Source organism: Triticum urartu, chromosome 7, assembly GCF_003073215.2.
Source record: "Triticum urartu cultivar G1812 chromosome 7, Tu2.1, whole genome shotgun sequence".
Lineage (NCBI taxonomy): Eukaryota > Viridiplantae > Streptophyta > Magnoliopsida > Poales > Poaceae > Triticum > Triticum urartu.
This window is the reverse complement of record NC_053028.1, coordinates 347223536-347248714: the sequence shown is the minus strand read 5'-3', so window position 1 is coordinate 347248714 and position 25179 is coordinate 347223536. Positions and strand designations below refer to the sequence as shown.

The 25179-nt window shown below is 43.2% G+C and overlaps 1 pseudogene; it reads left to right on the top strand.

Annotated features, from left to right (window-relative positions):
• The first annotated feature begins 22822 nt into the window (after positions 1-22822).
• Positions 22823-23392, top strand: LOC125524746 (annotated as a pseudogene).
• Positions 23393-25179: the final 1787 nt, after the last annotated feature.

Sequence of the window (25179 nt, the reverse complement as noted above, 5' to 3'; positions counted from 1 at the left end):
GGAAGCACTGCTAGGTGCAAAGCCCGCTGCAGGAGCAACACCAGATGTTATGAACGTCTGGCAGAGCAAAGTTGATGACTACTCGATAGTTCAGTGTGCCATGATTGACGGCTTAGAATCAAGACTTCAACAACGTTTTAAACGTCATGGAGCATATGAGATGTTCCAGGAGTTGAAGTTAATATTTCAAGCAAATGCCCGGATTGAGAGATATGAAGTCTCCAGTAATTTCTATAGCTGCAAGATGGAGGAGAATAATTCTGTCAGTGAACATATACTCAGAATGTCTGGGTACAACAACCACTTGACTCAACTGGGAGTTAATCTTCCTAATGATAGTGTCATTGACAGAGTTCTTCAATCACTGCCACCAAGCTACAAAAGCTTCGTGATGAACTATAATATCCAAGGGATGGATAAGACAATTCCAGAGCTCTTCGCAATGCTAAAGGTTGCGGAGGTACAAATCAAGAAGGAGCATCAAGTGTTGATGGTCAACAAGACCACTAGTTTCAAGAAGAAGGGCAAAGGGAAGAAGGGGAACTTCAAGAAGAATGGCAAACAAGTTGGTGCTCAAGTGAAGAAGCCCAAGTATGTACCTAAGCCTGAGACTGAGTACTTCTACTGCAAAGGGACTGGTGATACGTCTCCAACGTATCTATAATTTTTTATTGTTCCATGCTATTATATTATCTGTTTTGGATGTTTAAGGGGCTTTAATTTACCTTTTATATTACTTTTGGGACTAACCTACTAATCAGAGGCCCAATGCAAATTGCAGTTTTTTGCCTATTTCAGTGTTTCACAAAAAAGGAATATCAAATGGAAGCCAAACGGAATAAAACCTTCGGGAGAGTTATTTTTGGAACAAACGTGATCCAGGAGACTTGGAGTGGGCGTCAAGAAAGAAGCGAGGAGGCCACGAGGCAGGGAGGCACACCCCCACCCTCATGGGCCCCTTGCAGCTCCATCGACGTACTTCTTCCTCCTATATATACCCATATACCTCGAAAACATCCAGGAGCACCACGAAACCCTATTTCCACCGCCGCAACCTTCTGTACCCATGAGATCCCATCTTGGGGCATTTTCCGGCGCTCTGCCGGAGGGGGAATCGATCACGGAGGGCTTCTAAATCAACACCATAGCCTCTCCGATGATGTGTGAGTAGTTTACCACAAACCTTCGGGTCCATAGTTATTAGCTAGATGGCTTCTTCTCTCTCTTTGGATCTCAATACAAAGTTCTCCTCGATTCTCTTGGAGATCTATTCGATGTAATTCTTTTTGCGGTGTATTTGTCGAGATCCGATGAATTGTGGGTTTATGATCAAGATTATCTATGAACAATATTTGATTCTTCTCTGAAATCTTTTATGCATGATTTAAATATCTTTGCAAGTCTCTTCGAATTATCAGTTTGGTTTGGCCTGCTAGGTTGATCGTTCTTGCAATGGGAGAAGTGCTTAGCTTTGGGTTCAATCTTGTGGTGTCATTTCCCAGTGATAGCAGGGGTAGCAAGGCACGTATTGTATTGTTGCCATCGAGGATAAAAAGATGGGGTTTATATCATATTGCTTGAGTTTATCCCTCTACATCATGTCATCTTGCCTAATGCGTTACTCTGTTCTTATGAAGTTAATACTCTAGATGCATGTTGGATAGCGGTCGATGTGTGGAGTAATAGTAGTAGATGCAGAATCATTTGGGTCTACTTGTCGCGGACGTGATGCCTATATACATGATCATGCCTAGATATTCTCATAATTATTCGCTTTTCTATCAATTGCTCGACAGTAATTTGTTCATCCACCGTAGAATTTACTATCTTGAGAGAAGCCAATAGTGAAAGCTATGGCCCCCAGGTCTATCTTCCATCATATTATTTTCATATCAATTTTCTATTTCTATTACCGTTTATTTTCCAATCTATATCATAAAAATACCAAAAATATTTATCTTATTATCTCTATCAGATCTCACTTTTGTAAGTGACTGTGAAGGGATTGACAACCCCTTTATCGCGTTGGTTGCGAGGTTCTTGTTTGTTTGTGCAGGTACTAGATGACTTGTGTGTTGCCTCCTACTAGATTGATACCTTGGTTCTCAAAAACTGAGGGAAATACTTACGCTACTGTGCTGCATAACCCTTTCCTCTTCAAGGGAAAATCAACGCAAGCTCAAGTGGTAGCAACTGGTCACTAAAAGCAGAACTGCCCCAAGTATTTGGCAGATAAGAAGGATGGCAAAGTGAAAGGTAAATTTGATATACATGTTATTGATGTATACCTTTCTAATGCTCGTAGTAGCGCCTGGGTATTTGATATTGGTTGTGTTGACCATATTTGCAACTCAAAACAGGGGCTACGGATTAAACGAAGATTGGCTAAGGACGAGGTGACGATGCGCGTGGGAAATGGTTCCAAAGTCGATGTGATTGTCTTCGGCATGCTACCTCTACATCTACCTTCGGGATTAGTATTAGACCTGAATAATTGTTATTTGCTGCCACCGTTAAGCATGAACATTATATCTAGATCTTGTTTGATGCAAGACAGTTATTCATTTAAATCAGAGAATAATGGTTGTTCTATTTATATGAGTAATACTATTTTATGATCGTGCACCCTTGATGAGTGGTCTATTTTTATTGAATCTCGATAGTAGTGACACACATATTCATAGTATTGAGGCCAAAAGATATAAGTTTAATAATGATAGTGCAACTTATTTGTGGTACTGCCGTTTAGGTCATATTGGTGTAAAGCGCATGAAGAAACTCCATGTTGATGGGCTTTTCGAATCACTTGATTACGAATCACTTGATGCTTGCGAACCATGCCTCATGGGCAAGATGACTAAGACTCCGTTCTCCGGAACAATGGAGCGAGCAACAGACATATTGGAAATAATACATACTGGTGTATGCGGTCTGATGAGTGTTGATGCTCGTGGCGGGTATCGTTATTTACTGACCTTCACAAATGATTTGAGCAGATATGGGTATATCTACTTGATGAAACATAAGTCTGATACATTTGAAAAGTTCAAAGAATTTCAGAGTGAAGTAGAAAATCACCATAACAAGAAAATTAAGTCTCTACGATCTGATCGTGGAGGTGAATATTTGAGTTATGAGTTTGGTCCTCATTTGAAACAATGCGGAATAGTTTCGCAACTCACGCCACCTCGAACACCACAACGTAATGGTGTGTCCGAACATCATAACTGCACTTTATTAGATATGGTGCGATCTATGATGTCTCTTACTGATTTACCGCTATCATTTTGGGGTTATGCTTTAGAGACGGCTGCATTTACATTAAATAGGGCACCATCGAAATCCGTTGAGACGACACCATATGAGTTGTGGTTTGGCAAGAAACCCAAGTTGTCGTTTCTTAAAGTTTGGGGCTGCGATGCTTATGTGAAAAAGCTTCAACCTGATAAGCTCGAACCCAAATTGGAAAAATGTGTCTTCGTAGGATACCCAAAGGAGACTATTGGGTACAACTTGTATCACAGATCTGAAGAAAAGATATTCGTTGCTAAGAATGGATCCTTTCTAGAGAAGGAGTTTCTCTCTAAAGAAGTGAGTGTGAGGAAAGTAGAACCTAATGAGGTAACTGTACCTTCTCCCTTATTGGAAAGTAGTTCATCACAGAAATCAGTTCCAGTGATTCCTAAACCAATTAGTGAGGAAGCTAACGATAATGATCATGAAACTTCTGATCAAGTTAGTACCAAACCTCGCAGGTCAACCAGAGCAAGATCTACACCAGAGAGGTACGGTAATCCTGTTCTGGAGGTCATGTTACTTGACCATGACGAACCTACGAACTATGAGGAAGCGATGATGAGCCCAGATTCTACAAAATGGCTAGAGGCCATGAAATCTGAGATGGGATCCATGTATGAGAAGTGGACTTTGGTTGACTTGCCTGATGATCGGCAAGCCATAGAGAATAAATGGATCTTCAAGAACAAGACTGACGCTGACGGTAATATTACTGTCTACAAAGCTCGACTTGTTGCGAAAGGTTTTCAACAAGTTCAAGGAGTTGACTACGATGAGACCTTCTCACCCGTAGCGATGCTTAAGTCTGTCTGAATCATGTTAGCAATTGCCGCATTTTATGATTATGAAATTCGGCAAATGGATGTCAAAACTGCATTCCTTAATGGATATCTCAAAGTAGAGTTGTATATGATGCATCTAGAAGGTTTTGTCAATCCTAAAGGTGCTAACAAAGTGTGCAAGCTCCAGCGATCCATTTATGGACTGGTGCAAGCCTCTCGGAGTTGGAATATACACTTTGATAGTGTGATCAAAGCATATGGTTTTATACAGACTTTTGGAGAAGCATGTATTTACAAGAAAGTGAGTGGGAGGTCGTAGCATTTCTGATATTATATGTGGATGACATATTGTTGATCGAAAATGATACTGAATTTCTGAATAGCATAAAAGGATACTTGAATAAGAATTTTTCAATGAAAGACCTCCGTGAAGCTGCTTATATATTGGGCATCAAGATCTATAGAGATAGATCGAGACGCTTAATTGGACTTTCACAAAGCACATACCTTGATAAAGCTTTGAAGAAGTTCAAAATGGATCGGTCAAAGAAAGGGTTCTTGCTTGTGTTACAAGGTGTGAAGTTGAGTCAGACTCAATGCCCGACCACTACAGAAGATAGAGAGAAAATGAAAGTCATCCCTATGCCTCAGCCATAGGTTCTATCATGTATGGAATGTTGTGTACCAGACCTGATGTGTGCCTTGCTATTAGTTTAGTAGGGAGGTACCAAAGTAATCCAGGAGTGGATCACTGGACAGCGGTCAAGAACATCCTGAAATACCTGAAAAGTACTAAGGATATGTTTCTCGTTTATGGAGGTGACAAAGAGCTCGGTGTAAACGGTTACGTTGATGCAAGCTTTGACACTGATCTGGATGACTCTAAGTCACAAACCGGATATGTATTTTTATTGAATGGTGGAGCTGTCAGTTGGTGCAGTTCCAAGCAGAGCGTCGTGGCGGGATCTACGTGTGAAGCGGAGTACATAGCTGCTTCAGAAGCATCAAATGAAGGAGTTCATATCCGATCTAGGTGTAATACCTAGTGCATCGGGTCCAATGAAAACCTTTTGTGACAATACTGGTGCAATTGCCTTGGCAAAGGAATCCAGATTTCACAAGAGAACCAAGCACATCAAGAGACGCTTCAATTCCATCCGCCATCAAGTCAATGAGCGAGACATAGAGATTTGCAAGATACATGCGGATCTGAATGTTGCAGACCCGTTGACTAAGACTCTCTCATGAGCAAAACATAATCTGAACCAAGACTCCATGGGTGTTAGAATCATTACTATGTATTCTAGATTATTGACTCTAGTGCAAGTGGGAGACTGGAGGAAGTATGCCCTAGAGGCAATAATAAAGTTGTTATTTATATTTCCTTATATCATAAAATGTTTATTATTCATGCTAGAATTGTATTAACCGGAAACTTAGTACATGTGTGAATACATAGACAAACAGAGTGTCCCTAGTATGCCTCTACTTGACTAGCTCGTTAATCAAAGATGGTTAAGTTTCCTAGCCATAGACATGTGTTGTCATTTTATGAACGGGATCACATCATTAGAGAATGATGTGATGGACAAGACCCATCCGTTAGCTTAGCATAATGATCGTTTAGTTTTTCTGCTATTGCTTTCTTCATGACTTATACATGTTCCTCAGACTATGAGATTATGCAACTCCTGAATACCGGAAGAACACCATGTGTGCTATCAAACGTCATAGCGTAACTGGGTGATTATAAAGATGCTCTATAGGTGTCTCCGATGGTGTTTGTTGAGTTGGCATAGATCGAGATTAGGATTTGTCACTCCGTGTATCGGAGAGGTGTCTCTGGGCCCTCTCGGTAATGCACATCACTATGAGCCTTGCAAGCAATATGTCTAATGAGTTAGCCACAGGATGATGCATTACGGAAAGAGTAAAGAGACTTGTCGGTGACGAGATTGAACTAGGTACAATGATACCGACGATCGAATCTTGGTCAAGTAACATAACGATGACAAAGGGAACAACATATGTTGTTATGCGGTTTGATCAATAAAGATCTTCGTAGAATATGTAGGAGCCAATATGAGCATCCAGGTTCCGCTATTGGTTATTAATCAGAGACGTGTCTCGGTCATGTCTACATAGTTCTCGAACCTGTAGGGTCCACACGCTTAACGTCCGACGACGATTTGAATTATGAGTTTAGTGTTTTGATGAACCGAAGTTTATTTGGAGTCCCGGATGAGATCATGGACATGACAAGGAGTCTCGAAATGGTCGAGACATAAAGATTGATATATTGGAAGTTTATATTTGGACACCGGAATGGTTTCGGATATGTTCGGGCATTTTCCAGAGTATCGGGGGGTTACCGGAACCCGCCGGGGGGTTAATGGGCCTTCATGGGCCCTAGTGGAAGAGAGGAGGCGGCGGCCAGGTGGAGGCCCCCCCCAAGCCCAATGCGAATTGGGTTAGGGTTGGGGGCGGCCCCCCTTTCCTTCTCTCCCTCTCCTCTTTCCCCCCTTCTCCTTGTAGCAATAGGAAGGGGGGCGAATCCTACTTGGACCGGGAGTCCAAATAGGACCCCCCCTTGGCGCGCCATGCCTTGGCTGGCCTCCTCCTCCTCCCCCCTTTATATACGTCGGGAGGGGGCACCCAAAGACACACAAGTTGATCTTTTAGCCGTGTGCGGTGCCCCCTCCATAGTTACACACCTCGGTCATATCATTGTAGTGCTTAGGCGAAGCCCTGCGTCGGTAACTTCATCATCACCGTCACCATGTCGTCGTGCTGACGGAACTCTCCCTCAGCCTCAACTGGATCAAGAGTTCGAGGTACATCATCGAGTTGAACGTGTGCTAATCACGGAGGTGCCGTGCGTTCGGTACTTGGATAGGTTGGATCGCGAAGACGTTCGACTACATCAACCGCGTTACTAAACGCTTCCGCTTTCGGTCTACGAGGGTACGTAGACACACTCTCCCCTCTCGTTGCTATGCATCTCCTAGATAGATCTTGTGTGATCGTAGGTAAAAAATTTGAAATACCGCGTTCCCCAACAATACCTATCATTTTGCGTGTTCACATGATTAGCTACTGTATTAATCATGTTTTATGGCTTTTGTTTCAATAAAGTGACAAGTAAAGCCTTTAGGATAGTATGGACGATAGTTGATTTCTTGCTGAAAAATAGATACTTTTGCGAGTAAAATAATTCTCATTTTTTACAGAAGCGTGATAAAATCCTGATTCTTTTTGCACAAGATTGATATACAAATTGCCGAGGCTTTCCTAATTTTTCGGAAGGTTTGGAGTTACATAAGTATACAAAGTTTCCAGATTACTACAGACTGTTCTGTTTTTGACAGATTCTGTTTTCATTGTGTTGTTTGCTTATTTTGATGAATCTATGGGTAGTATCGGAGGGTATGAACCATGGAGAAGTTGGAATACAGTAGATGTAACACCAATATAAATTTAGAATGAGTTCACAACAGTACCTGAGTGGTGATTTGCTTTAATATACTAACGGTGCTTGCGAGTTTTCTGTTGAGTTTTGTGTTGTGAAGTTTTCAAGTTTTGGGTGAATTTTCGATGGACTACGGAATAAGGAGTGGCAAGAGCCTAAGCTTGGAGATTCCCAAGGCACCCCAAGGTAATATTCAAGGACAACCAAGCTTAGATATGCCCTGGATGGCATCCCCTCTTTCGTCTTTGTCCATCGGTAACCTTAATTGGAGCTATATTTTTATTCACCACATGATATGTGTTTTGCTTGGAGCACCATTTTATTTTATTAGGATTTACTTGTTGTTTGAATAATATCCCAAGATCTAAATTTTTTAAATGTTAAAGAGTCTTCACATGGTCACATAATTATTCAACTACTCATTGATCTTCACTTATATATTTTGGAGGAGTTTGTCATTTGCTCTAGTGCTTCACTTATATATTTTTAGAGCACGTCGGTGGTTTTATTTTGAAGAAATTGTTGAACTCTCATGCTTCACTTATATTATTTTGAGAGTCTCTAAAAAGCATGGTAATTTGCTTTGGTTATGAATTTAGTCCTAATATGAGGGGCATCCAAGAGGGATATAATAACATATTAAGTGCATTGAATACTATGAGAAGTTTGATTCCTCGTGATTGTTTTGAGATATAAAGATGGTGGTATTAGAGTCATGCTAATGAGTAATTGTGGATTGTAGAAATACTTGTGTTAAAGTTTGTGATTCCTATAGCATGCACGCATGGTGAACCGTTATGTAACGAAGTTGGAGCATAATTTGTTTATTGATTGTCTTCCTTATAAGTGGCGGTCGGGGATGAGCGATGGTCCTTTCCTGCCAATCTATCCCCCTAGGAGCATGCGCGTAGTACTTTGTTTCGATGACTAATAGATTTTTGCAATAAGTATGTGAGTCCTTTATGACTAATGTTGAGTCCATGGAGTATACGCACTCTCACCCTTCCACCACTGCTAGCCTCTCTATTACCGCGCAACTTTCACCAGTATCATACACCCACCATATACCTTCCTCAAAACAGCCACTATACCTACCTATTATGGCATTTCCATAGCCAATCCGAGATATATTGCCATGCAACTTCCGTCGTTCCGTTTATTATGACATGCTTCATCATTGGCATATTGCTTTGCATGATCATGTAGTTGACATAGTATTTGTGGCAAAGCCACCATTCATAAGTTTTATACATGTCACTCTTGAGTCATTGCACATCACGGTACACCGCTGAAGGCATTCATATAGAGTCATATTTTGTTCTAATTATTGAGTTGTAAGTAAATGAAAGTGTGATGATCTTAATTATTAGAGCATTGCCCCATGTGAGGAAACATAAAAGAGGCCAAAGAAGCCAACAACAAAAAAGAGGCCAAAAAAGAGAGAGCCAAAAAATGAAAAATGAGAGAAAAGAGAGAAGGGGCAATGTTACTTTCCTTTTACCTCATGTGTACTTCAAAGTAGCACCATGATCTTCATGATAAAGAGTCTCCTATTTTGTCACTTTCATATACTAGTGGGAATTTTTCATTATAGAACTTGGCTTGTATATTCCAATGAAGGGCTTCCTCAAATTTCCCTAGGTCTTCATGAGCAAGCAAGTTGGATGCACACCCACTTAGTTTCTTTTTGAGCTTTCATACACTTATAGCTCTAGTGCATCCGTTGCATGGGAATCCCTACTCACTCACATTGATATCTATTGATGGGAATCTCCATATCCCGCTGATATGCCTAGTTGATGTGAGACTATCTCCGTCTTTTTGTCTTCTCCACAACCACCATATTTTATTCCATCTATAGTGGTATATCCATGGCTCACGCTCATGTATTGCACGAAAGTTGAAAAAGTTTGAGAACATCAAAAGTATGAAACAATTGCTTGGCTTGTCATCGGGGTTGTGCATGATTTAATACTCTGTGTGATGAAGATGGAGCATAGCTAGACTATATGATTTTTTAGGGATAACTTTCTTTGGCTATGTTATTTTGAGAAGACATGATTGCTTTATTAGTATGCTTGAAGTATTATTGTTTTAATGTCAATATTAAACTTTTGTTTTGAATCTTATGGATCTGTATATTCATGCCACAATAAACAAAATTATATGGATAAATGTGTTCGATAGCATTCCACATCAAAAATTATGTTTTTATCATTTACCTACTCGAGGACGAGCAGGAATTAAGCTTGGGGATGCTTGATACGTCTCCAATGTATCTATAATTTTTTTTATTGCTCCATGCTATTATATTATCCATCTTGGATGTTTTATATGAATTTATATGCTATTTTATATTATTTTTGGGACTTAGCTATTAACCTAGAGCCCAGTGCCAGTTTCTGTTTTTTCCTTGTTTTTGAGTTTTACAGAAAAGCAATGCCAAACGGAGTCCAAATGAGCTGAAACTTTATAGTGATTTTTTATGGACCAGAAGAAGCCCCTGAAGCAAAAGAGTTGGCCCAGAGGAGCCACGAGGCATCCACAAGGGTGGAGGGCGCGCCCACCCCCCTAGGGCGTGCCCCCTACCTTGTCGCTGCCCCCTGGACCCCCCCCCGACGTGAAACCGACGCCAAAAATCCTATAAATCACAAAACCCCCAGAAAGAAACCTAGATTGGGAGTTCCACCGCTGCAAGCCTCTGTAGCCATGAAAAAACAATCAGGAGCCCATTCCGGCACCCTGTCGGAGGGGGAAACCATCACCGGTGGCCATCTTCATCATCCCGACGCTCTCCATGACGAGGATCGAGTAGTTCACCCTCGGGGCTGAGGGTCTGTGCCAGTAGCTATGTGTTTGATCTCTCTCTCTCTCTCGTGTTCTTGATATGGCACGGTCTTGATGTACCGCGATCTTTGTTATTATAGTTGGATCATATGGTGTTTCTCCCCCTCTACCTTCTTGTGATGAATTGAGTTTTACCTTTGAGGTTTCACTATTACCAGATTGAATACTATTATGGATTTGAGAACACTTGATGTATGTCTTGCATGGGATACCCGTGGTGACAATGTGGTATTATATTGATTCACTTGATGTATGTTTTCGCACTCAACTAGTCGATTCCCAAGGTGACGTTGGGGTAATCTATGCATAGGGGTTGATGCATGTTTCCGTCCTTGTTTCTCTGGTAGGAATGTTGGGGCACCCTTTAAGGTTCTTTGAGTTGGATTGAATATTATGAATCTGAAGTTTTTTGATGCATATCGTATAATTGACCCACGGATACTTGTGGTGACATTGGAGTATCTAGGTGACATTAGGGTTGATTGATGTGTATCATATGGTGTTATTTTACTACGAACTCTAGGGCTGTTTGTGACACTTATATGAATAGCTCAATGGATTGATTGGAAAGAATAACTTTGAGGTGGTTTCGTACCCTACAAGAAATTTCATCTTATGTTCTCCGCGATACGAACTTTGGAGTGACTTTTCTCGCACATTGAGGGATTGTCATATATGATCTAATTATGTTACCATTGTTGAGAGAATTTGCACTAGTGAAAGTATGAACCCTAGGCCTTGTTTCCAAGCATTGCAATACCATTTTTGCTCACTTTTACTACTAATTAACTTGCTATTTTCTTATTTTCAGATTACAAAAACCTATATCTACCATCCATATTACACTTGTATCACCATCTCTTCGCCGAGCTAGTGCACCTATACAATTTACCGTTGTGTTGGGTGTGTTGGGGACACAAGAGGCTCTTTGTTATTTGGTTGCAGGGTTGTTTGAGAGAGACCATCTTCATCCTACGCCTCCCACGGATTCATAAACCTTAGGTTATCCACTTGAGGGAAATTTGCTACTGTCGTACAAAACTCTGCGCTTGGAGGCCCAACACGAGTCTACAAGAAGAAGGTTGCGTAGTAGACATCAACGTCCCATAGCTAGGCGGAAGAGAACCTAGAACTACAATAGTAGCCAGCTCATCCATGAGCAGGAAGCCTAACCGATCCAAAGCTTGCATGTATCTGATAATCTTGATCATAAGCGGGCTTAGTGGATCACCTTCCTTCAGCTTATAATCCATCAAGGATCGCGAGACATTGAACCTTTCGCTCCTAGCCTACACCTAAAACATGCTCTTGAGATTCTCGATCATATCGAAAGCCCCAACATCTTTGAAATGCTGCTGCAAATCGGGCTCCATACAAGCCAGCATGAGGCAGCTGATCTTGTTTGATTCATCAACGAGTTTCTGGTAGGCATTCCTAGTTGTGGCATTAGCATTATCGGCATGTTCCTATAGAAGTGGATCCTCTAGAACATGCTCCTTTTTATCATGCTTGAGAACAATTCTCAAATTTCTATACCAGGTGGTAAAGTTTGTTCCATTCAGTTTATCCTTTTCCAGAATTGATTTCAATGCAAAGTTGGATTCAGCAGGGGGTGTCATTAATCTACAACAGAAAAATATGCAATCACTAAGCAATGTGTTTATGTAGACTAATTCAAGCCTTCAACAAAAATATTCCCACTGAAGTCGGCATCCCTCCGCAAACTTGATGTCTACTACGCAACCTTCTTCTTGTAGACTCGTGTTGGGCCTCCAAGCGTAGAGTTGTGTAGGACAGTAGCAAATTTCCCTCAAGTGGATGACCTAAGGTTTATCAATCCGTGGGAGGCGTAGGATGAAAATGGTCTGTAACGCCCTCGATGCGGCTATATCTCCTACGTGTTGAAGCACGACTTAGAGGCATAACCGCATTGAAAGCAATGTCGCAAGTGAGGTAATCTTCGCAAACAACCCATGTAATATAAATAAAGGGGAAATGATACATAGTTGGCTTACACTCGCCACGTCACACAAATACATGAATAACATTACAATCATCCAATACACTCAGGGTCCGACTACAGTACCAAAATAAAGATCAACCCCCAAATGCGACAAAGTCCCCAATCACCACAACTGGGCACCACTACTGATCATCTGGGAAAGACGCATAGTAACGGCGAGAGTCTTCATCGAACTCCCACTTGAGCTTGATCATATCATCTGGAACAGTATCATCGGTCCCTGCATCTGGTTTTTGAAGTAAATGTGAGTCACGGGGACTCAGCAATCTCACACCCTCGCGATCAAGACTATTTAAGCTTATAGGTAAGGTAAGGTATGATGTGGAACTACAGCAAGCGACTAGCACATGTGGTGGCTAACCTATTCGCAAAAGAGAACGAGAAGAGAAGGCAGAAGCACGGTCGAACAACTATGATCAAGAAGTGATCCTAGAACAACCTACGTCAAGCATTACTCCAACACTGTGTTCACTTCCCGGACTCCACCGAGAAGAGACTATCACGGTTACACACGCGGTTGGTTCATTTTTATTAAGTTTCAGGTTATCTACAACCGGACATTAACAAATTCCCATATGCCCATAACCGCGGGCACGGCTTTCGAAAGTTTAAAACCCTGCAGGGGAGTCCCAACTTAGCCCATCACAAGCTCTCACGGTCAACGAAGGATATTCCTTCTCCCAAGACAATCCGATCAGACTCGGTATCCCGGTTACAAGACATCCTCGACAATGGTAAAACAAATCCAGCAACACCGCCCGAATGTGCGAACAAATCCCGATAGGAGCTGCACATATCTCGTTCTCAGGGCACACTCAGATGAGCCAGACGTCGGGTAGGCCAGCCTAGAGTTGCCCCTGGTAGCCCCGGACATCGCTCAGTTGGACCAACACTTAGAGAAGCACTGGCCCGGGGGGTTAAAAATAAAGATGACCCTTGAGTTCGCGAAACCCAAGGGAAAAAGGCTAGGTGGCGAATGGTAAAACCAAAGTTGGGCATTGCTGGAAGAGTTTTATTCAAGGCGAACTGCCAAGGGGTTCCCATTATAACCCAACCGTGTAAGGAACGCAAAATCCGGGAACATAGCACCGATATGACGGAAACTAGGGCGGCAAGAGTGGAACAAAACACCAGGTATAAGGCTGAGCCTTCCACCCTTTACCAAGTATATAGGTGCATTAAGATAAACAAGATAATATAGTGATATCCCAACAATAAACAATGTTCCAACAAGGAACGATCTCCAATCTTCACCTGCAAGTAGCAACGCTATAAGAGGGGCTGAGCAAAGCGGTCACATAGCGAAACAACGGTTTGCTAGGACATGGTGGGTTAGAGGTTTGACATGGCAATTTGGGAGGCATGATAAGCAAGTGGTGGGTATCGTAGCATAGGCATAGCAAAAGAGCGAGCACCTAGCAAGCAAAGATAGAAGTGATTTCGAGGGTATGGTCATCTTGCCTGCAAAGTTCTCAGAGTTGACTTGATCCTCGTAAGCGAACTCAACGGGCTCCTCGTTCACAAACTTTTCTCCCAGCTCTACCCAAACAATAACAACAAGCAAACGGAACACAATCAACCACGTGCAATGCTCAAGCAACATGATGCAAACATGGTATGATATGCGGGATGCGGTATGGGATGCATATGCAAGATTTGCAAAGAAATGAATGAACCTGGCCTCAACTTGGGAATCCAAGAGCGCCACTGGAAAGTTGAGGTGATTTCGGTTGAAATCGATATAAAGATCACCGGAATCGGATGCATGGTTTGGAAATGGCAAGCAAAACAAATATGGCACCGGTCTGCGATAATCAGCAAGTGACCAACTAAATGCATCAAGATATATATGCTAAGCACTCAAACATGATAACAAAATACATGGCCGGGATCCACTCATGATGCTTGACAAAAGATGAACACTGCGCTATGGCTAATTCATCCATTAACAGGTTCAAACAAGCATGGCAAAAGTGCAAATGATAACAGGTTTCAGACTTAGTGAAATTAACACAAGTCTGGAATTTATCATCAGGAAGCACACTTTAGAGCATGAAAACAATATGCTACAGGAACTTAAAATGGCAAAGAAAGGCATGGCATGAAGCTAATCAGAGCACTTAACAAAAGTCCCTTAGTGACCTTGAGCCAAAAGGGATCAGAAAATACAATTTCAAGCATGTGAACTTAGCAAAAACACAAACAGATTCAGACTTAGTGAAAAACTGGAGCATGCAAAACAGATTAGCAAGTAGGCACGATGCACTCACTACAGAGCATGGCATGACAAACTAAGCATACACCCATCAAGAAGACATGGCATAGAAGCTAGACATGGCAAGAACAACATCATAGAGTGCACGGATCAATAGCAACAACCTCGGCAAAATCGCTAATCATGACAACGATCTGCCAGGAACATTTTATAGCAAAAGTAGAGCTCGATTGACTCAAGCTAGGGTGCTCCATAAATGCAAACAAAGACATGGATGGAAAGAGCACCACAATGTTAACAAAACATCCTTACTGATCATCCTCAAAAGAGGCACGGATCACTAGGAAACAACATGAACATATGGCATAACAACAAAAACAGGACAAGGACTTAGTGAAATTCTAAGTCCCTGAAATCAGCATTACCGATTACGCTACTTTGCAAGCTTGTGCTAGTCACCACGAATATCAAAAAATACATGGCAAGCACCTCTATAAAGATGGCATGGCATATAACAAAACACATGTAGAGCTCAGGATCATAGCATGCACGCATTAATCATGGCAAAAATGACAAAAGGCCATTTGCTGAAACAGATCTGACAAATTCATCACATAGCCCTCTTCCAACAGCATTTCGGGCATCAAGATGAGCTCAAATGAAAATTATGCAATGAGATGAAATGATGTACTCATCGAGGCGAACATTTTGATATGCTACACGCACGAATCGGAGCTACGGATGCAGAGTTATGAGCTGATGAAAAATGCAAAAAAATATCTGGGACTTGGGGAAAAACAACCTCTCCAGATCTAGGGTTCGTCCGGCCCGCGAACCGAGGCAACTCTGGCGAGGGTTGACTTGCTCCGGCGAGGTCGCAAGATCGGCGGGGAGGAGAGGGGGAGTCGGATCTGGCCGGATCCGGGCCGGATCTGGCGGCATACGGTGGCTCCGGCCCCCTGGCGGCGGAGACTGGAGCGCGGGGAGCCACGGGGCTGGCCGGCGACGAACTCCGGCCGGCGTGCAGGAAGCAGGGCGGCGGAGGCAGCCCCTAGTGGCGGAGGCGGCGATCGGTCTGGGCGGCGGAGGCTGAAGCGGGGCGCGGCCCGGTGGCGCGCGGAGGAGCCGGGCCTCGGGGGCTCTCCCTGGGCCCGAGTGGGCCGGCTGCGAGGGGAGCGGCGATGCTCCACGTGGCAGGCGGTAGTTGGTGGCGGCGACGCGTCCGCTAGGCGGCGGACATTGTCCGGCGGCGGAGGAGCTGATGGACTAGGGTTAGGGGGAAGTGAACCGCGAATTTTTGTGAGGAGATCTATTTATAGAGGTAGAGGGAGCTAGGAAGCTCCAAATGGAGTGCGGTTTTTGGCCACGCGATCGTGATCGAACGCTCTAGACGATGGAGAGGTTTAGGTGGGTTTTGGGCCAGATTGGAGGGGTGTTGGTCTGCAACACACACGAAGCCTTTTCGGTCCCTCAGTTAACCGTTGGAGTATCAAACGAAGTCCAAATGGCACGAAACTTGACAGGCGGTCTACTGGTAGTAAACCAAGGCTGCATGACAAGTCTCGGTCCAATCCAAAAATGTTTAACCCCCACACACGAAAAGAGGTAGAAAGGACCACCGGAGGGCATAGGAGCGCCGGAATGCAAAATGGACAACGGGGAAAATGCTCGAATGCATGAGACGAACACGTATGCAAATTCAGTGCACATGATGACATGATATGAGATGCATGACAAAGACAACAACACACGGAGACAAAAACCCGACAACGAGGAAATAAAATAACTTAGTGCCGGAAACGGCAAGAGTTGGAGTACAGATAAGGTAAATTACATCCGGGGTGTTACATGGTCTCTCTCAAACAACCCTGCAGCCAAATAACAAAGAGTCTCTTGTGTCCCCAACACACCCAATACAATGGTAAATTGTATAGGTGCACTAGTTCGGCGATGAGATGGTGATACAAGTGGAATATGGATGGTAGATATAGATTTTTGTAATCTGAAAATATAAAAACAGCAAGGTAACTAATAACAAAAGTGAGCTAAAACGATATTGCAATGTTTCGAAACAAGGCCTAGGGTTCATACTTTCACTAGTGCAAGTTCTCTCAACAAGGATAACATAATTAGATCATATAACAATCCCTCAACATGCAACAAAGAGTCACTCCAAAGTCACTAATAGCGGAGAACAATCAAAGAGATTATTGTGGGGTACGAAACCACCTCAAAGTTATTCTTTCTGATCGATCTATTGGGTTATTCCTATAAGTGCCACAAACAGCCCTAGAGTTCGTACTAAAATAACACCTTAAGACACACATCAACCAAAACCCTAATGTCACCTAGATAATCCAATGTCACCACAAGTATCTGCGGGTTTGATTATACGATATGCATCACACAATCTCAGATTCATCTATTCAAACCAACACAAAGAACTTCCAAGAGTGCCCCAAAGTTTCTACCGGAGAGTCAAGACGAAAACGTGTGCCAACCCCTATGCATAAGTTCACAAGGTTACAGAACCCACAAGTTAATCACCAAAACATACATCAAGTGGATCACGTGAATATCCCATTGTCACCATAGATAAGCACATGCAAGACATCACTACTAGGAAAATGCATATACTTTCCGATCACTCCTCGTCTGCAGTGGTATTTCATAGATCCTAAGGAAGCAAAGCTCATGCGCTGGCACGCAGAGAGGAAGAAGCCTGACGATGGAAATGATCCGAGGCTGAGACACCTTGTAAATGGTAGCCAGTTGAGAGCATTCAACGCCGTATATGGATTTGCTTCAGAAGATCCAAGGAACATCGTGCTTGGTGCGAATATCGATGGCATGAATCCGTTTGGAAACCAGAACACAAACCACAGCACATGGCCCGTGTTTTTATGGATGTACAACCTTCCCCCATGGAAGTGCATGAAGACAAAGTAGATACACATGAGCATGTTGATCAAGGGCCGAAACAACCGGGAAATAGTATTAGCCTATATATGGGGCTTCTGCAAGAGGAGCTAGACACGTTATGGAAAACACCGGCATGGACATGGGACGCCAGCAAAGGAGAATATTTCCATATGAGAGCCGCGATGATTACGATAGTGCACGACTATCTCGGTTACGGGTACACCTCAGGCCAGGTGTGCCACGGATACTGCGGATGCACGAGGTGCATGGATGATACAACGTCTCAACAACTTACGTCAACAAAAGATGGCGGGTCCGGGAAAATAGTGTACATGGGGCATCGTAGATGGCTCGAGAAGGATGACCCGTGGAGAAAGCGTGGAGATCTATTCAATGGGTTGGCTGAGCTTCGAGGACCTCCACGTAATAGGAGTGGCGCCGAAATCGATGAGCTGTTGAGAAACTGGGAACAATGCCCCGCGTCGGGAAAGATCAAAAAGGCACCGGAGCCTCTGCTGAAGGTATGGAAAACGAGGTCTGTTTTCCGGGACTTGGAGTACTGGCCCAATCACGACACGCCTCATTGCCTTGATCAAATGCATATCACAAAGAATGTCCTCGAGAGCTTGCTTCGCACACTGATGAACATGTCAGAGAAGACCAAGGATGGGCCGACGGCAATGAAAGACTTGGAAGATTTGAAGATCAGGAAAGATCTCCACCATAAAAAGTTGATGGAGGAGATGGAGATGGAGACGGAGGAGGGGGAAAGGGGCAGAAAAGTCAACAAGGAGGAGTGTGCGAAGGAGATCGATCAATTCATCAAGTGCCTTATGGGAATCAAAGTCAGTTTCATTACTTTGGGAAGATAAGCAGATTTGTAGACCTCAAGAAGAAAAGGTTCAGTGGGATGAAGTCTCATGACTGTCACGTGATGATGACGCATATACTCCCGGTTGCGATTAGAGGGATAACATGCTTACTGGTCTCTGCAACTTCTTCGACGTTATATCTCGAAAGTCCATAAGTGTGAAGCATCTCCGAAGGCTACAAGAAGAGATCGTTGTCATACTATGTGAGCTTGAGATGTACTTCCCGCCCGCGTTCTTTGACGTCATGGTGCATCTGTGTGTCCACATCGTGGACGACATCATCGACCTCAGGCCGACATTCCTTCACAGCATGATGCCGTTCAAGAGGATGAATGGGGTCATCAAAGGATTCGTTCATAACATGTCCCATCCCGAAGGGAGCATCGTCCAGGGGTATCTGACGCATGAGTATGTCTCCTTTTGCGAGAATTATATAAGCGTCGGAGACCTGTTGTTGGTTTGCCCGTCAAGAAGCACGATGGGAAGCTCGAAGGAGATGGTCACAACAACGGCCGGAGGGAATTGCACGTGGACTACTCGGATCGACGGAACAACTTTGACAAGGCTAACTTAGTAGTGCTACAAAACCTAGATGTGGTAGGTGATTATGTGGCACAGCACAAAGAAACCATCGCAAAGAAGTACCGTGATAAGGGGATGCTCAAGACGGACGACGAAGTTACTGTAGAGTACAACGCCAATTTCTTGCGTTGGTTTAAAGAGCAAGTTCTTGAAAATCCCCCGGAAGAGGGTAGTTCGGACGGATTGCTCATACACGCCTTAGCACATGGCCCCGCGCCCAAGATCGCGGCCTATTAGTCCTAAGATATCAATGGGTACACGTTCTACACGGAGGCCAAAGACATGGACAGTGATTACCAGAACTCCAAGGTGACAATTCAATGCGTGATCGACGCCAACGGCACAACTGAAAGATTCTATGGAAGGGTCGAAGAGATCTGGGAGCTTGACTATGCTGGAATGCACGATGCGACGATGTTCCGTGTCAGATGGGCCAAGGACGTCGTAAGAAAAAACAAGTATTTCACCACCATGTCTATACCCGACGCGAAGAGCACTCCCGTGAACGTTAACGTCATCGCCAAAAATGAGCCATGGGTACACGCTAAGCACGTGACACAATGCTTCATCATAACCGACCAGGACAATCCCAGCCGCGTTGTCGTGAGGAGATCCAAAAGGAACATCTTCGGAATGGATGGAGTCGCCAACGAGGAAGACTACGACCAATATGGCAACCCGATGAGAGAAGATAACAATGACGATGAAGCATACGTGAAAAGAAGAATCAATACTACATTATTTAAGAAAGATCATACTCCATGGCTCCGGAAAAGTCACAAGGAGGGGCTCAATTACTCGGAAACGAACAAGAAAGGGAAAAAGCTCAATGTGAAACATCGTCGACGCAGCTGATCAGAAACCTATATATATAGGGTCGCGCTATTCGTCACCCTGTGTGGGGAATAGTTATTCTTCACCCCCTCTCTATATTGACATCAATGCACCGTCATTTTATGTTCCGTAAATTTTATCTTATTTCCGACGGAAAGAGAGATCGTAAGAAAATATGTAATAGCCGTAAAAAATATTTTATGTTATGTAAAATTACAAACATAAAAACATAGTGTAAAATACACATAAACTGCAAATTTTCTTCTCTTATGACCTATATTTTGTTTCTTACGCAAAATTTTACGTAGTGAATCAATATGAATGTAACTATTTAAAATCCAAGCGTAATTTAATTATAAAATGATCATAAGATTACCTCGGGTGAAGAATAACTTATTCTACACCCTGGGTGATGAATAGTATCACCATATATATATATCCCAAATAATAAAGCACGGATTGAGTCTCCGGGTTCACTGTCACAATGCGCTTTCTTTCCGTGATTTTACGCTTTCAGTTTTTTTTCACCTATATCCGAGGTGGTACTATTTTACCTGCGTATACTATAAGAAATTCAGCCCACAATCCTCTGTTTCATCTTATCCAGACTTACCCTTTCCAGCGACAGCGGAGCACGAGGGGCGGCGCCCTCATCGCCACACCTGTCCATGAAGCAAATATTTACACTAATCTTTAGTTACTATAATGACGGTGTTAGTTTTTTTCGTGGAAGGTCGTGGACATGCACACGCCGACATGGTCCACGTGCATCCCTACTAGCAACCTTATTACGAATACATTAGTAATTATACTGTATTCTTAATATATATGTGAGGGAAATATTGGTGTGAAATGTTGACTTGCTCTCAATCTGTATCTCTTCATTTTTCCTCCACTAACAAATTTCACCACACGGCATGAGTTGTTCAGTGTCAACCACCAAGTTATCCCTCCACTCTGAATGCCATCTGTGTCCTTGGTGAGTTTAAGAAAGAGGGAAGGATGAAGAGTAGAGAGAGCGTGACATCGATGCACCCTGTTTAATTCAGACCCAAAGCAGGGGATGCACAAACAGAGAGAGAGAGAGAGAGGTATGCGGCATGTCAGTTGTTGCGGTCACCATGTCTTCGCCATGCCCCACCTCCATGTGGCCACTACCCCCTCCCCGTACACGTCTCAAGCCCTCAGGTCACACCCTCATCAGTCATTGTGATAAGTAAACAACATATAACTTGGTTAACCCGTTGCAACGCACGGGCCCTTTTGCTAGTGTATATATATATATACATATAGTGTTACTATTCATCACCCAGGATGCAGAATAAGTTATTCTTCACCCGAGGTAATCTTACGATCATTTCATAATTAAATTACATTTCGAATTCAAATAGTTACATTCCTATTGATTCACTACGTAAAATTTGACATAAGAAAATGAAAATATAGGTCATAAGACAAGAAATTTTGCAGTTTATGTGTATTTTAGACTATGTTTTTACGTTTGTAATTTTACATAACATAAAATATTTTTTACGGCGATTATATATTTTCTTACGGTCCCTTGTTGCGTCGGAAATAAGACAAAACTTACGGAACGTAAAATTACGGTGCATTGATGGTAAAATAGAGGGGGGGTGAAGAATAACTATTCCTCACCCACGGTGACTATATATATATATCCCTAATAATAAAGCACGGATTGAGTCTCCGGGTTCACCGTCATAATGCGCTTTCTTTCCGTGATTTTACGCTTTCAGTTTTTTTTCACCTATATCCGAGGTGGTACTATTTTACCTGCGTATACTAAAAGAAATTCAGCCCACAATCCTCTGTTTCATCTTATCCAGACTTACCCTTTCCAGCGACGGCGGAGCACGAGGGGCGGCGCCCTCGTCGCCACCCACCGCATCCCCTTCCTTCTGAGACCCACCTCGCCGCTGGCCCTCCCCCTCCTCTTCTCCCACCTCGCAGCTCCGGAGGCTGCCGAATCCGCGGCATCCCGTACCCACCGATCCCTCTCCTGTCCCATCTCTCACTCTTCACGCGGCTCCTCGTGGCGCCACCTACGGCGGATGATTCAGGCGACGTCCGGCGAATCCCGCCATCGCGAAGCACAGCCCGAGCTCCCCTCGCACCGCGGCACCCTCCCATCCAGCTATATCCAGCACTCAAGGCCACCTAAGCCCACCCGCGACCCTCCCCCCATGGCTAGGGTTTCGGGCATCTTGTCCTCACCCATGGCCATGCCGTCCTCCTCTCGTCCGGCGAGTGGATCCCCTCCCTTGGCTTCGTCCTCTCTATCTCCCCTTTTCTCTAACCTCTGCTCTTCTCTTCTCCTGTAGATGTGCAGGGAGGAACGACCAGTGGACACCTTGCTGCTGCTCGGGGACGAAGCGGCCATGGAGATTCCTCCTCCTCTGCTCCCAAGACCTTAATCCGCCGCAATTAAGATTGGCACTTCCTACGTCCCTCCTTTAGTTGCTTAGTCACTAGACACACGCAGCTAGGTTTTCTTTGGTTCATTGATATGGTTCATCTTCATCATGATGGATGTGCCCTCACAACCAAAAGGATCAACATACCTCCATGGAGATTATTTAATAACCTAGGTAAGGATAAAACTATAAAACTAAATAGGACACACTACAGTACGACACCAATAAAGTGGCTGAAGTCTGAACTAATTAAGTGGCGGCTGATGATTTCAGTGAAAGAACTCTTTGTTTTTACTTTTTTATTTTCTTGGTGTATCCGCAGATTGCACCGTTTTTCTGTATGAGAGGCACTATTAGAGCCACCATAATAATTCTAGAAGAGAGTTTTAAAGAACCATCTGATGTGTTAGCCAATCAAATGTAGGGTGTTACATTATAGATTGGTTCGAGAGAGAGAGTTGGTTCAGTACTATAGGCTTGTGCGTGACAACAGAAATATATTAATCCAAGTGGACATTGTTTTCCTCCAGAAACAAGGTAGATCCATCTAGGATGTGACAACGAACTGCTGAGCAAAGAAGTGGCTTGGTGGGGATGGCATGCTTAATTTGCTCTACTTTAAATTATCATGCGCCTTCTTTCCTTTTACTTATTAGTTCTCTCCCTGAAGCTAGAAAGACACCGTGACATGCAAATTTGATCCTATCAACCTCAAGAATTATCTTTTCCTTCTAAATGTCCCAGCAGAAGATAAGATTTGGCTTCACTAATGTAAATAATTCTAAGAGGTTTGCATCCTTCCTTTTTACTTATGTACATTATTGATGATGGTGCTACCTATGCACATATTCAGGTTGCAGCCATATTCATTGTAAGCAGAAGTTTTTTTTTGAAGAGCTATCTTTCGAGCACATGCTCAAGTTCGTTTGATATCTAAGTAAGGATAAAACTGATGGTTAGTACCTGATATGTCTTCTCTAAAAAAGTTCAAGTATTTGATACTTAACTTACACGTTGAAATTTAACAAGCATGGGAGAATCTGACTGTCACATTTGTAGATTCTCAGTTTTTAGCTTAAGATCAAGATTCCATAAGGCTAATTGACAAGTTAAATTGTATTCAGTTTTGGTGTGGAAACTCATTGACAAAAATGTGTATTTTAGACTTTTAGTTTCAAGTGTCAATACTAGAAAGAGAACACTGAGCTTGATCTTCAATCAAAATGAGTAACTGGAGCATCAGGCTCTTTAAACTGAAACCTACATAGGTAATCATATATGTTCTACTGCATCATTTGTTTAGATGTCATAATTTAAGTTAACAACCCCCGTTCTTTGTGCTACACCCAGCTATAAATCCTTGCCATCTGAATTCATAAAATTCTATTCCACCATATAATGAAGCACATATTTTCAAAAAGCTATAGGTCTGTTCCAAAGCGTGATGAGCAGACCACCTGTAGGTCTGTCTATTTCCTGTTGGGTGACCGAAACCAACTAGAGTTAAATGTTTTGGTTCAGTTTCAGATGACTAAAAAACTGGCTTGGTTCAGTTTGCTAACCAGCAGGAGAACAGAAGAGAAGTGGTACTGTCACTCACATTGTCGGCAAGGTCGTCAGTGAGGCGGTGTCGCATGGGAGAGGAAGTCATAGGGGGTCCCTAGATCTCACAGGGAAGATCAGGGAGAGAGGAGCTACCGCGCATCCGTTCCAAATCTGACAGACGGCCATGCTTTTGTGCTAGGTCTGGGTGCCACGGTTGAGGTTCTATGGAGGAGCATGTGACACACAAAGCACGAGTAGATGGAGTGGAGGTGTAGGGAGCACCGGGAGGTAGCTTCGTCCTTACCACGGGCGCTGGTTGGAGAAGAGAAAGGGTGGCGCTGGGTGGTGAAATAACATGAGGAAGAAAGAGGAGCTCCCGGTGGGATTGGGGATTTGGTACTGTTGTTGCTGTAGATATTGTACTTTGGCATCCACTAGAAGTTGCTATACATGCACTCACATTGATTTTTTTTTAAAAGACAACATGCCTACTTTTGAATTCCACCAACAACATTGTCGGTGATGTAATATTTTAAATGTTAATGTACAGCAACTAGGTGTGCAAGCGGACGGTGTCCGCATGTCCACGACCGTGCACGAAGTAAAAATTTCACTAACATGATTCTTAAAGCAGCATGCCCACACCTATCCATGAAGCAAATATTTACGCTAATCTTTAGTTACTATAATGACGGCGTTAGTTTTTTCGTGGAAGGTCGTGGACATGCAAACGCCGACATGGTCCACGTGCATCCCTACTAGCAACCTTATTACGAATACATTAGTAATTATACTGTATTCTTAATATATATGTGAGGGAAATATTGGTGTGAAATGTTGACTTGCTCTCAATCTGTATCTCTTCATTTTTCCTCCACTAACAAATTTCACCACACGGCATGAGTTGTTCAGTGTCAACCACCAAGTTATCCCTCCACTCTGATTGCCATCTGTGTCCTTGGTGATATTAACAAAGAGGGAAGGATGAAGAGTATAGAGAGCGTGACATCGATGCACCCTGTTTAATTCAGACCCAAAGGAGGGGATGCACAAATAGAGAGAGAGAGGTATGCGGCATGTCAGTTGATGCGGTCACCATGTCTTCGCCATCCCCCACCTCCATGTGGCCACTACCCCCTCCCCGTACACGTCTCAAGCCCTCAGGTCACACCCTCATCAGTCATTGTGATAAGTAAACAACATATATATATATAGGACTCATTTTCTGTACTCTTGGGAGTATGTACTCCCATCTTCAATATACCTCGTATACGCATTGATTATACCCCTTATCATTCTCAATATACTTCGTTAAATATTCTAAGATACCTCAATACAAGTTTTGTTGAAAAAAAT